The 13,968-nt window shown below is 43.1% G+C and overlaps 1 protein-coding gene across 5 annotated transcripts in view; it reads left to right on the top strand.

Annotated features, from left to right (window-relative positions):
* LOC102392047 (serine/threonine-protein kinase Sgk3) overlaps positions 1-13,968 on the top strand; it is a 120,766-nt gene that overhangs the window by 55,776 nt on the left and 51,022 nt on the right. For 3 of the 5 annotated variants that reach the window (XM_025265316.3, XM_025265317.3, XM_006069531.4), the window contains exon 1: positions 1,166-1,319. The exons of the other annotated variants lie outside the window; for them this stretch is intronic. The gene's annotated coding sequence lies outside the window, so the exon portion shown is untranslated. Of the gene's footprint in view, positions 1-1,165; positions 1,320-13,968 lie in introns of those variants that run through there. 5 annotated transcript variants of the gene reach the window in all.

Raw genomic sequence — 13,968 nt, 5'->3', positions numbered from 1 at the left:
GTGTCTCCTAACTGGACAGCACCTTTCCCATGGCCCTTCTCCCTTATCATTGAACCTGGCAGGATAATGTGGAGTGAGGAAGCGTATTTAAGAGATCATGAGGTCTCCAGGCCTAATCACTTCACTTTACAGATAAGGAAATTGAGGACTTCAGATATTGTGACTTCCCTTCAGGCCACACAGCTAGGCTGGCCTCTTGGCACCATTTTCAGAAAATCTTCTAGCAAAGGTTTCTGTATATCATTCCTGTTTGTGGCAAAGTGAGTTGTGTGTTTCCCCGCCATAATTCAATTAGTTATTGACTTAATTCCCTAAATCGTTTTTTCACCTTCCTAAATCAATTAATAATTAAAATAATTCCTTTCCAGAGATCTGATTTTTGTTTTCTCTTTATCAACACACCATGGCAAACTTTGTAGTAGTACACAATGGGCATTAATGCCAAACTTGGGTCTGCTCTGTTTAAAAGTTGTTTGAGGGGAGCTGTTTGAAGGGAAAGGGAATGATTAACATTAATTTAAATCTGGAATGATAGTTGGATGGCATCACCGACTCAATGGATGTGAGTTTGAGCAAACTCAGGGAGATGATGAAGGACAGGGAAGCCTGGCGTGCTGCAGTCCATTGGTCGCAAGGAGTTGGAGACGAGTGACTCAACAACAAATCTGGAGTGAGGATACTTTCTGGGAGTCCTTTCCACAATTTTCAAAACAAGGAGGCTGTGTGATGAAGATAGGTAAAGGAATTGCTTCCTTTCTTTGCCCCTCGAACCCGTTCCCTATGACTTCTCACGCTTGGAACCCAGAATTCGTGTGACTGTCCGAAGAGAATGAGATTAGCCAATGCCCTGAATAAGTGAACGTTGTCTCACCCAGTCCAACACCTTAGCTGGAACCTGGGCAGAGTGCCCTCTCTTCCCTTTCCCAAGCCTCTTTCCTCATCCTACCCCTCAAGGCTGTCTCTCTCTTTTCACCCTTTCCCTCTGCAAGCGTCCCGCCCTTCCTTCCTCGGGGTCGGACAACCCCAGGCCCTCCGGGGCTGCTACCCGCCTACAGCTCCTCTCGGAAGCTTCGCCCCAGGAGGCTGAGAGGGTGGAGCTGAGTGAGCAAAAGCCCGCCCCCCCATCCCCACCCCGCGGCTTGGGCGGGGCTAGCGACCGAGACGGCGCCGTTGATAGGTGGGGGTGTGGCTTGCCACGGGGGGCGGGGAACGCGGAGGGAGCCGGTAGGGGCGGGAGGCGCGGCGTGGAAGCCTGTGGAGTGTGGCGCAGCTGTGGCCGCGCTTCCCGCTCGCCACGCGCTGGGCGTCTGTCTCCGAAGGTAAGCGTGGGCAGGTGGCCCGGCGCCGCGCCGACCCTGTGGAGGCACCCTTGGGGGGCGCGCCAGAGGCAGGTGTGGTTCGGCCGGACGGGTCCCGGTACCACTTCCGCGCGGAGCAGGAGCGCAGGGCGCGGGCGGGCGGCCGGGTGGCGTGAGCCTCGGGAGGGAGGAAGGGAGGGAGACAGGGTCGGGTTCTAGCTTCGGAGCGCGTGTTCATCGCACTGGCTCCGAGCCACGAAACTCTTCCCTCCACCCACCACACAAATCTCGAGAGACCTCAGGTACTGCAGAGACTTTATACTTTGTAACGTACATGTCTAGCTCGTGGTTCAGAAACTGTAGGAGCAACTCGGCAGTGAGCTTACCGGGAGCCTTTATTTTGACTTCGTGTAACAAAGTTTGCGGGAAGAGTGCGGCTGGTAATGGGACTGTTATTTCAGCAAGGACACGGAGGCTTGCACAGGCAGTGGATTGTGGAGATTAAGCGGGCAGGCTTTGAAGCTGGAATGTTGGGGTTTGAATCTACTTATTAATTATGAAAACCCCGGCAGTTTGCTTAACTTTTCTATGACTTTGCTTTTGCATGTGTATAGTGAGAATAATAATAGATCCAGCATTATAGGATTTTTTTTGAGGATTAAGTGAGTTACTACTTAGTAGTGTCTGGCTCATGTTAGTCGCTCAGTCGTGTCTGACTCTTCTGAGGCCCCATGGTCTGTCCATGGAATTCTCCAGGCAAGAATTCTGGAGTAGGTTGCCATTCTCTTCTCCAGGGGATCTTCCCGACGTAGGGATTGAACCTGGGTCTCCTGCATTGCAGGCATAGTCCACAGTAACTTGGGCCGTTTTCTTTATTATGCAATCAGATGGGCATTCATCTTCAAAGAAAAACCTTCCTGCAGAACCATTGCTTGGAGGTTGCTTTGGAACAGTTTTCAAAGACTGAATCCCACTGGAAAAGTTCTCATTACTATTCTGTCGTGCTAGAGATGTGATCATCTTCCTTCTTCCAAATCAAAACCACTCTCAAATGATACCAAAACCTCAGCATCTTGAGGGCTGTTCTCAAAGAGGCATGAAGAAAGGCAGCACTTTTTAGTGAGTGTAGCCTTATTTTAAGGAGAAGGCAATGGCACCCCACTCCAGTACTCTTGCCTGGAAAATCCCGTGGATGGAGGAGCCTGGTAGGCTGCAGTCCATGGGGTTGCTAAGAGTCGGACACAACTGAGCGACTTCACTTTCACTTTTCACTTTCATGCATTGGAGAAGGAAATGGCAACCCACTCCAGTGTTCTTGCCTGGAGAATCCCAGGGACGGGGGAGCCTGGTGGGCTGCCGTCTGTGGGGTCACACAGAGTCGGACACGACTGAAGCGACTTAGCAGCAGCTTAGCTTAGCCTCATTTTAAGCACTAAACTCTGGTGCTCAAAAAGAAGTTCATCTCACTTTATACAGAACTTATAAGTCATACTCTTTTGGGTGGGTACTTATTTATAATATCATTGCAAAATGAGGTAAACCAGAGTACATAAACTAACCATCATCATAAGAATCCTAATTTGCCAGGTTGAAACTCAGTATTGAAAGGAGTCTGAGAAATCAGATGGGCTGCCTTTCATAGATGAGAATCATACCCAAAGATCCAAAACCAGCAAGTGACAGGGCTTAGACTAGAATTCAGCTCTGCTGAGAAGCAGATTATAAAATCAAAGGATGATATTACTTCTGGTGTTGATGATAATACTATTTTTATTTTTGACAGTTTTATGGTGCTGTGAATGATTTTTCTCAGCATCATCCTGCTTCATAGCTTAATTGCATGATTCATAATCATTCTTTAGCACCTTTGATTTAAATCACAAGTCTCAGAGTTGCCACATCAATGATTGCTTTGAGAACAAGATGATTGTCTTCAGCTTTGTACAAACATGTTCTAACAGCGCTTTAGTTTTGTTATTTTATACAGCCCTTTTCTCTCATGTAAGGAATGTAAACAGCCAGTGTGAACACATTGACCTTCTAGGCAGTTTATTATCATTGTGTTATTGGTGAAGTTTCCTTGGTTGGGTAAGAGAGTTACCAAATGCTAGCGCAAGGAAATCAGACTTGAGTCCCAGTCATGAAAGAGATACGTTGCAATTGCTACTAACTTCAAAAGCGTCCTGAAGTGAAATTATTTGGAGATACTGGTCTGTTGCTTGCTGACTGTCCCCTGGCTCCTTGTCGAGTCCACTCCCTCACCTGTAGGTATTTGTTCAGATGTTGCTGTATCAGTCAGACCCTCCTGTTTAAAATCCCATTCAGCCCTACTCTTCCTGTAATATATAGTTGCCTGTCTACTTGTCTGTTATCTGTTGTCTGCCACGAGATGGTAAGTTCCATGAGGACAGGGGTGCTTGCCAGTTGTGTCCACTGCTATTCCCGAAGTGCCTGGCACCAGGGAGGGTCACATGCCGGCGTGTCCAGCTAGGACTAGTAATTACTTAAGCCAGTTCACCATTCATTTTGCCATGTTCCACCCTCCCCCATTTCTAGTTATTTGTCCTGTTGTGTTAGCCACTCAGTCGTGTCCAGCTCTTTGTGACCTCTTGGACTGTAGTCCACCAGGCTCCTCTGTCCATGGAATTCTCCAGGCAAGAACACTGGAGTGGGTTGCCATTTCCTTCTTCAGGGGATCTTCCTGACCGAGGGGCCAAACCTGGGTCTCCACATTGCAGGCAGATTCTTGACTGCCTGAGCCACCAGGGAAGCGAAACCTGGAGGTAGTGTTGATTCCTCCTTCTCCCTGGCGCTCCATGTGCAGATAATAGCTACTGACTGAGTTCTCTTGTCAGTTTTTTGCAGTCCTGCCATTCCTATTGCTGCCACGTTCCCATGTCTTCATGTCCTCCTGGATTCCATTTCGCCCTCTACACTCAGCTCTACTAGCTCCCTTCTCGTTTGCCTTCACATCCTCACCTGCAGGATGAAATCCAGAGTGAGAAGGCTGGCGCTGAGTTCTCTGTAATGCGATCTCAAATCCACTTTTCCAGCCTGTGTCTCCCACATAGAAGAAAAGTGATTTCCAGCCTATACTTACTTGTAAATGTGAAAGTAGAATAAGGCTTTGATGTTGATTCCCTATAAAATTCCAGGGTTGCCTCACAACAGTTTCTCTTTCTTTTTTTTATTAATAAGTAGGTCTTTTCCTCTGGGTGGGCAGGAATTCTGACAAATGGGACTATATGACTGTTACCTGTTTGTCCCAAGGACTTTTGCTGCTGTTTCTAAGTGCCCAGCCTTCAAAACCTCTCACATGTTACTGCTACTGCAGATACCTATATAGGTTTAGTTGGAAAATGTGTTTCCTGCCTCTGAAGTCTAGAGACTTTTATGACTTTTAAAGAACTTGTCACACTCTGATTGTAGTTCTCTGGGCATTTGTCTTTTCTTTTTTGGTACATACAAGGTCCTGGAGGACAGGAAGCATGTACACACAAATTCTAGTTACTTTTTTGAGGAAAGCAAGCTATGTACCCACTTAGCTCTTTTTAAAATAAAATAAAGTTCACCTTAATAGGTCTTTAAATCATGAAATATTGAGCCTCAGCGATCATTTCTACAAGATGGACACTCCAGGAAGAAGGCAAAGGAAGCTCAGTTCTAGAAAAATTCTTAATGCAAGTTACTGAGGTCTGGATTTTTGGAAGGGAGAGCAATAGACCCAACACCCATGTAGGCTGCCAGGCCCAAGTTTAAAAAAAAATACACAGACTCACTCAGAAAACCATTAGAACAAGATAGAGTCATGGAGCCATCTGCAGCTTTGGATTTTCTTGTGAGGAGTTATTCCTAAGCTGTATTTTGTATTTGCATCTCTTGACATGAATAATACTGTCTCCCTTTGTTTTCTGAGCTGGAAGACTGAACATTCTTTCTGACCTGCAGAGAGCAGTTTACCTTCTTTTCCTTCATTGTTTCATAAAATGTTTGTGCTTCTTTTGTTGTTTATTTTCTGGATATATACAGAGGATAAATGCCAGAAGCTTTTAAATTCTTCAGAGAAAGGTGATAGATACAAGATTCTTGAATTTGTCTGTTGTTGAAGCTTCCGGTTTTATTAAGTCTTCTGTCAGCATTTGGTTTCATATATTTTGCTTCATTTCATTATAAACGTGCCCTTGCACATATTCTAGCTGAATGATTGCTTTTATTTTACTGTGATTTTTTTTTTTTTCCTAATAGATTAAATCTTATTTACGGAAGTTGTGTAGACATTTCTGCAGTTTAATTTTCTTTCCTTCTCTTTTGCCTCCCAAACCTCAACTGGAGTTTTTCCATTCTCGGGCACTCATTAGCCTAATTTATTTTCTTACAAATATCTTCTAAATTTATTTTACCATTGCTGGGATGAATCTGTAGTTTCTATTGACAGGAAAGAGTTGGTAGGGAAAAAAAATACACATATGTTAAGTCCTAATTTTTGTGGATTTTTAAAATAATTATTTTGGAGTATAGTTGATTTACAGTGTTTTGTTAGTTTCAGGTGTACAGCAAAGTGAATCAGTTTCACATAACATATATCTACTCTTTTTTAGATTCTTTTCTCATATTGGTCCTTACAGAATAATGAGTAGAGTTCCTATGCTATACAGTAGGTCCTTATTAGTTATCTATTTTATACATAGTAGTGTATATATGTCATTCCCAATCTCCCAGTTTATCCCCCTTCCCTTCTATAGGTTTGTTTTCTATATCTGTGACTCTTTCTGTTTTGTAAAGAAATTCATTTCTACCATTCTTATAGATTTACATACAGGTGATATGATATTTGTCTTTCTGTGTCTCACTACACTCAGTATGACAGTCTCTAGGTCTATCCATATTGCTGCAAATGGCATTATTTCATTCTTCCTTATGGCTGAGTAATACTCCATTGTGTATTTGTACCACATCTTTATTCACTCCTCTCTTGGAATTTAGGTTGCTTTCATGTCTTAGCTATTGTAAATAGTGTTGCAGTGAACATTGGAGTGCATTTATCTTTTTGAATTATGGTTTTCTCCAGATATATGCCCACGAGTGGGATTGCTGGATCATATGAAAGTCCTATATGTAGTTTTTTAAGAAACGTCCATACCGTTCTCCATAATGTACCAATTTACATTCCCACTAACAATGTAGGAGGGTTCCCTTTTCTCCACACCTTCTCCAGCATTTATTTTTTGTCGATTTTTTGATGATGGCCATTCTGACGAGTGTGAGGTGATACCTCACTGTAGCTTTGATTTGCATTTCTCTAATAATTATTGATATTGAGGATCTTTTCATGTGTTTATTAGTCATCTGTGTGTCTTCTTTGGAGAGATGTCTGTTTAGATCTGCTGCCCATTTTTTTGATTAGGTTAAGACCTAATTTTTGAAATGTTAAAACTTTAAGGTAAAAATCTGCATCTTTACTAACAACAGCTAGTGTGAGGTCAGGATTTAAAGCAAACATACTACAATTTAAATTGAAAGTGTACTATAATTTAAATTTGTAATTGACTGTAAATTTTGTCTTTGGGAAATTTCTTCTAATGTGCTAACCAGTGAAATTTTACTGTCAGAAAAAGAACCTTGAAAGCAAATATTTGCTTTGGAGTAAAGTATCCTTTATCACACCGTATAATCATCTGTGTTTACCCTGAGTCTTCTTTGTTTATAAAACGCCTTAGTTAAAGGTGTTATCAGATAGAATCATTCATGCAAATATTTGAAAGTTGTAGCATAGACTAATTATATATCTGTGGCACTTGGTAAGCACTGTGTAACTATCTGTTAAATTAAGTAAATCTATATGTTTTAAGGAAAATTTTATTAAGATACTGTAGTATATTAGTATGTATGGTAATAGAATTGATCTAGTGAAAGGGGAGAAATGGGTGATTCTGGAGACTGATGAAGGAATAATGAGGCAGTGGCTGCTTTGAAGATCTTACTTACATTCTTTAGCAAATTACAATTCCCAAGTGTTTCTTTCCACCCATTTGTTGAAAGAATAAACAACTAATGTATATTGGGGTTTACTGAGTGCATGATGGTGGTAAAGAAGTCACAAATTTTGCACTATAGTTGGGGCTTCTCAATAAACAAGTCACATGCTATCTTAGATGTAAATGCTAAAATGGAAAGCCCAGGATGATGACAGAAGATTCATTTGGGGAAGGAGCACTTTAGTTAGGGTGATCGTGAAGGCTTGTAGGAGAAAGTGACCTTTGAACAAAGGCCTCAATGTGAAGGGTTGAAGAGAAAGCCTTCCATCTAGGCAGAGGGGACCCAGGGACCAGAGACCGGAGTTGGGAACATGCTCAGTGAGTGTGAGCCTTGGGGAGAGGCTGTTCTGATTGGAGTCTAGTGATTGCAGGGGTAAGGACCCTGGTGCAAGGCAGCTGGAGAGGTAGGAAGTGGTTAGGTCACATGGGTGCTTGTAGGCTGTTGACAGTAATTCAGAGTTTGGATTTTATTCTAAGGGCAGGGGGAAGCAATGGAAAGAGTTTAAGGAAAGGAGTGAAATTATCAGATTTACAGTGATTTTAAAAAATTGCTCTGGCTACTGTGGGAAGAATGGATTGACATGAGATTAGAAGAGATACAAAGCTGAAGGTGCTCCCAGGACACTCTAAGATGTGATGGTTATCCTTGTCTTTGTGGGGGGTTTTTTGGTTGGTTTTTGTTTTCCTGTGTGGTTTTTTTTTTTTTTTTTTGGAGTTTTGGTGCTTCTTTAATCTGAATTCTGCCAACCTCCCCAGTCAGAAGCAGCTGTATCCTAGCTTTCCTAGGGCCTGCGGTGTTTTATTACCACTGCTGGTTCCGTGCCACTTGCCCCTGCACTTTTCTCTTGCCTCATATAGGCACCCATCTACCTATTTCCCTGCCAGTGATCATAGTCCCCCAGAGAATCATCTCTGGAAGTGTTCTGGGTGGGAATGTGCTTCCCCCCAACAGTGCAGAAGCATGGGAAGCTGAGAATAGGGCAGGTGTTCTCGTGATGGGGACCCCAAGATAGTGGCTTTGGGAGGCTGATGAGGGTAGAGCAGAGCATTGCTGCTGCAGTTCACACCCTTGCCCTGTCATTTCTGGAACCAGTGAAGGGACATGTTAGTTGGCATGAGGTTAAGGCCTTCCTCTTTATCCTAGCAGTTTTGATTTTAATACTGGAGAACAAAGGATTGTCAGCAGTCACTTCTGCCTCTTCACTCAGTCCCTTCCTTAAGTGTCTAATAAAATGCAGCCAGTTTTCAGAAAACCAACAAATTAATGTAACTTTTGTCCAGATTCTGGAACACTCCTATCAAATTGCTGGGTGCAGACTATTCTATATTGTGTCCACACATTGGATATTGTGCACAAACTTTATTTCTGATTCTTGTATCACTGTTCTTTATCCAGAATCAGGATAAAAGGTGTCTCAAATAAGAGTTGCAGTAAGGAAAACTAGGACTGTTTTGTGATTACAGAATGAGAGCGAAATCAAAGAGGAGGGTGGGGTGGGAATTAGAATAAAGTAGGAAAACAGGAAAAGTTGTAACTGATTCATCATGTGTTAGGCTGGGGAGGTTACTATGTATCTTTCATTGGCGGATCCTGTTAGATTTTTCAGTTCTTCTGCAATGAACTTAGTTTATAGATGTGACAAAGAGGTGCTTTGTTTCTGTTGAAACATTTCCAATATATTTGGAGCTGGTAGTCTGTGAGGGGGAAGTAAACAGATTTAGATTATATACTCTTATGTAAACTTTCAATGAAGTAACCAGTTGGCTTGGGGTAAGAATGTCCTAGGAAGCTGCTTTTAATATAGTTTAAAAGCAGACCTACCCACTTGACTTATAGCCTTCTCAGGAGTAATTCCTGCCCTCATCCCCCAATTATTTTTCTTGAATTCTCTAGGTAAATCCCCCTTCCCCAGAGCAATTCTCATACCAGTCCCCAAGCCATGCCCAGGGTCTGCCTGAATTTTCTCTTTTCTCTTCCTTCACCATCTCTGTCAGTTCCCTCCTTAGGATCCTTGTTTCCAAACACACAGTGTCCAGTCATGTTCCTGCTGATGAAGAAAACCTGTAGGTCCTCCAGGCCTGCTCCTTCTGCTCGAAACAGGATCATTATTAAATTCCCTTTGTGCTTTAGTATGAATCACTGACCCCTCTCTGCCGTGTTGAGTTGAGTGGATGCTGATAGTTACGAATGCACCTACCTTGTAATTTTGGGTAGGCCCCATTAGTCAATACTGAACAGTCTCTGTGATTGTGGAAGAAATGAGTTAAGAAGGGCTCTGCTTGTATTGTAGAGGGAAAAGCAGAAGAATCTTCTGACTTTCTTATGAGCTGTGTTTTTTTTTTTTTTTTTTTCCTGCTGTCTGAAACAAAGATGGACACAATCCAGGCCAATAATTGCATACAGTGGACAAAAAGGTGAACATGGTGAAGGGGGAAAACAAGTCTTAATTAGTATCTGTCTATTTTAATCAATATTTATCCAACATTTTTAATATAACTTGAATTTGGAGTTTTCTATCATGAAATTTCATCTTTTTTCATATTTTTGCTTTTCGTAGGCCCAATTTTTTTTTAAGTTTTTGTTTATTTTTTTAACACCAAAAACATTTGGTATTGGGAGTATAGCCGATTAACGATGTGATAGTTTCAGGTGGACAGGGAAGGGACTAAGCCATACATATACAGATATCCATTCTCCCCCAAATCCCCCTCCCATCCAGGCTGGCACATAACATTGAGCAGAGTTCCATGTGCTATACAGTAGATCTTTGTTGGTTGTGCATTTTAACTGTAGCAGTGTGTATATGACCATCCCAAACTCCCTAACTATCCCTTCCCCCTGCAACCGTAAGTTCATTTTCTAAGTCTCACAGGGCCAATATTTTTAAAAAATTGAATTTATTAATGCTCAAAAAAAATCCTATGATAAGATCTATTTTGGTATTTTCTTGATTTCATAATTTAGCTCTTGATTGCCCTAGTGATGGGACCACCCCCACTCACAGCCCGCTCTGTACCAGGCTTTTGATTAAATGTTGAGGGTGATGGTCTCAGCAGCACTCCCTGTCGCCTCCTGGTGGCAGAGTTGAAAGCTGCTTTTCCTGTGTGCGGCTCTCTTTCTGTAACTCCGTGGTTAATGGGCACTTGGTGCTCCATTGCTTTGCCTCCAAATGTGATTTAGAAGGGATGTGTGCAGCAGAAGTGTAAGAAATTGAGAGGCGGCGTGTGCACACTGGGCTGTTGGTGAGAGCCGTGTTCACATCACAGTGCTGCCACCCAGAGCTCTGTGAGGATGTGGACCTGGTAGCCTCAGTTTCTTCATCTGTAAAATAGGAATAATGACCCTTGACTTCTTGGGTTGCTGTGAGAAGTAAGCTATGTGTTGGATGTGAACACTTGAAACAGTGCCTGGTGCTAGCACTCAATAAACGTTACTTTCTCAACCTTAACAGTATTGACATTGTGGACCAGGTAATTTTTTTTTTTTTTTCCCTGGCCATGCTGCCCAGCATGTGAGATTTTAGTTCCTTGACTAGGGATTAAACCTGCATCCCCTGCTTTGGAAGTGCAGAGTCTTAACCACTGGATTGCCAGGGACGTCCCTTTTATTTATTATCGTTACTTATTTGTTAATTTTGTTGGGGAGGGGTACCAGGTAACTTTCTGTTGTAGGAGCAATGCAGGATGCATGGCATCATCCTTGACCTGTAGCCACTAGCAGCCCCCCAAACTATGACAACCAAACATGTCTCCATTCGTTGACAGATGTCCCCTGTTGAGAACCACCATACATACAACATTTACTAGCTGTGACAGTATCTTGGCAAAGCATTCTCGCCCCTAAGATCCTCTGAAAATTCTTTTCTTATCTGACCCACTTTGTTTTGTTACGTTGAACGTGTCTGAGTTCATTCATGGTGTCAGGGCTTCCCAGGTGGCTCCGTGGTACAAGAATCCGCCTGCCAATGCAGGACACACAGGAGACACGGGTTTGATCCCTGGGTTGGGAAGTTCCCCTGGAGAAGGGAATGGCTACCCACTCCAGTATTCTTGCTTGGAAAATCCCATGGACAGAGGAGCCTGGCAGATTGCAGTCCATAGGATCCCAGAGTGGAAATTGACTGAGAGACTTCACACACACATCTAAACTCAGTCTCCTTAGAACCATGTGACCTCCCTTAGGCAAGCCAGCTGCCCCTGGGAACCAGTCTGCAGGATGATCTTGTGACTCTCCAGCAGAACGAAGGCAGACTGTTTTTCTGTTCCTCTTTGAGAGGCCCTCCATACCTCTGAACCTGCCCCAGAGTTCCAACTTTGATTCTCATGTGAACACATGGCTCTTTGTTCTTCTCTTTCTTAGTGTGGGATTCCTTTTTTTAATTAAACTTTTAATTTTAGAATAGTTTTTTTTTAACTTACAAAATTGTAACAAAGATAGTAGTACAGAAGTACCCATGTACCCAACATCCATTTTTCCCTATTAATATTATTATTATCTGGCTGCACCGTGCAGCAGGATCTTAGCTCCCAGATCAGGGATGGAACCCACACCTCTTGGCAGTGGAAGCACAGAGTTTTAACCCCTGGACTGCCAGGGACGTGCCTAGAGTGAGATTCTTATATCAGTCCTTTCCTCACTCCATTTTATTGAGCTGCCTGGCCATTAGATTTTTAATTGCTTCAGAATTTTAATTGCTTCAGTTTTACAGAATAAATATACCTTAAGTATACAGTCATAGCAAGATTGCTTTTTCAAAATTTTGCTTCTGACCATTTAAAAACATGTCCATGAACCTTCTTCATTGCTTCCCAGAGGGCTCTTCAGAGCATACATGTGTTGTCGAGGTATGTGATCTAAAAGATAATGGTCCTGAAGTCAGACCACTGCTGGCTCTAATCCTTACTCCACCGCCTCAGGAGGTTACTTCATTTTTTTATGCTTCGGTTTTTCCTTGGTTTCCTCTCAGTGGAACTGTTGTGAGGAGCAATCAGGTTAACACATGTAAAGCACAGTCTGGGTTATAATCTTGCTTAGACACTAAATATTAAATATTGTTAGGTTGCAGGTTCAACTCAGCTTAAGGAGAGCCAGTATGGTATAGCAAATGAATACATATATATTTGGGGAGTCACAGATTTGAGTTGGAATCACGTGTTTGCTGGATACTAGCATGGACAAATGATTTGATCTTTGTATGATTTCTTCACAGCAATAATTTCATTATTCTAACTCCTTTTTCCAGAGAAAATTGAGGCAGACAAGTGTGATATCTTTCAAACATCTGTTCCCATACCTGCCTGGCTTTATAATTTGCAAAATAAAATTATTTATTTGGCTGCACAGGGATCTTTAGTTGCAGCATGGGAACTCTTGGTTGTGACACGTGGGACCTGGTTCCCTTACCAGGGATCAAACCTGGGCCCCCTCTATTGGGAGCTCAGAGTCTTAGCCACTGGACCACCAGGGAAATCCCTGGTGGATTTCCTGAGGATCCATGATGATCTGCGTGCATGTCCCTTTTGTGTGTTCTCAGAGTGTACCATGGAGAAGGCAATGGCACCCCACTCCAGTACTCTTGCCTGGAAAATCCCATGGACGGAGGAGCCTGGTGGGCTGCAGTCCATGGGGTCGCTAAGAGTCAGACACGACTGAGCGGCTTCACTTTCGCTTTTCACTTTCATGCATTGAAGGAGGAAATGGCAACCCACTCCAGTGTTCTTGCCTGGAGAATCCCAGGGACAGCGGGGCCTGGTGGGCTGCCGTCTATGGGGTTGCACAGAGTCGGATATGACTGAAGCGACTTAGCAGCAGAGTGTACCATGCATACATCTAAAATCATACTTAACCAACTGTCATAAATTCTGTATAACCAACTATCATAAATTCTGTATTGCTTATCATTCTTCCCCATTAGTCAAGTTCCTTGCAGGTATAGTTTTCTCTTAGTCTTTGTGTTGCTTAGTGCACAATGAAAGCTTAATAAGTATTTGTTGAATGAGGAAATATAAATTCATTTGAAGCAAATTGTAATGTGTTTGATCCAGTTTACTGACTGACTGAACAGTGCTAGGTTTCATCATCGCAAATCCTTAAAACAACCTTGTGAAGTAGGTGTTGCTAGCTTCATCTGCTAGATTAGAAAATTGGAACTCCTATCATTTAAACTTATGTAAGGACTCAAGGTAGAAAATTGTGCATTTCATCCCCATAAGAGCTGTGGTCCTGGAAGAAAGGATCTCCCAACAGGAGCTTCGGCCTTAAGAGAGAGAGGAACATAGCAGCGGCCATGCCACAGCCTGCCCAGGAAGGAGCAGGGTGAGGAGATGCATGTCCTGATCCCCTTCTTTCCACCCCATGTCCTGCCAGTGCCTCTCTGGATTAAATCAGCCAGCAGCCAGAGGGCCAGGGAACCTGTGCGGTGTGGGCTGTGGTGGTCACTGTCCTAGGTTATGGAGTGTGGTGTGGAGCAGGGTGGAGTCTGAAAAGGAAAACAGAGAACGTCAGTGCAGTCTTCCTTTTTCTGTTCCTTAGCATTCGCTCACACTTGGTGCATAAAGCTTCTGTTCCTAACTCAGGAAACTCAAGGTCCTGTAGTCACTTCAGCCAGTTCATTCATGCTCCCACGTGGAGTCCC

The sequence above is a fragment of the Bubalus bubalis genome, chromosome 15 (genome assembly GCF_019923935.1).
Source record: "Bubalus bubalis isolate 160015118507 breed Murrah chromosome 15, NDDB_SH_1, whole genome shotgun sequence".
Lineage (NCBI taxonomy): Eukaryota > Metazoa > Chordata > Mammalia > Artiodactyla > Bovidae > Bubalus > Bubalus bubalis.
Note: the sequence above shows the minus strand (reverse complement) of the source record. Positions and strands in the feature narration are given on the sequence as shown.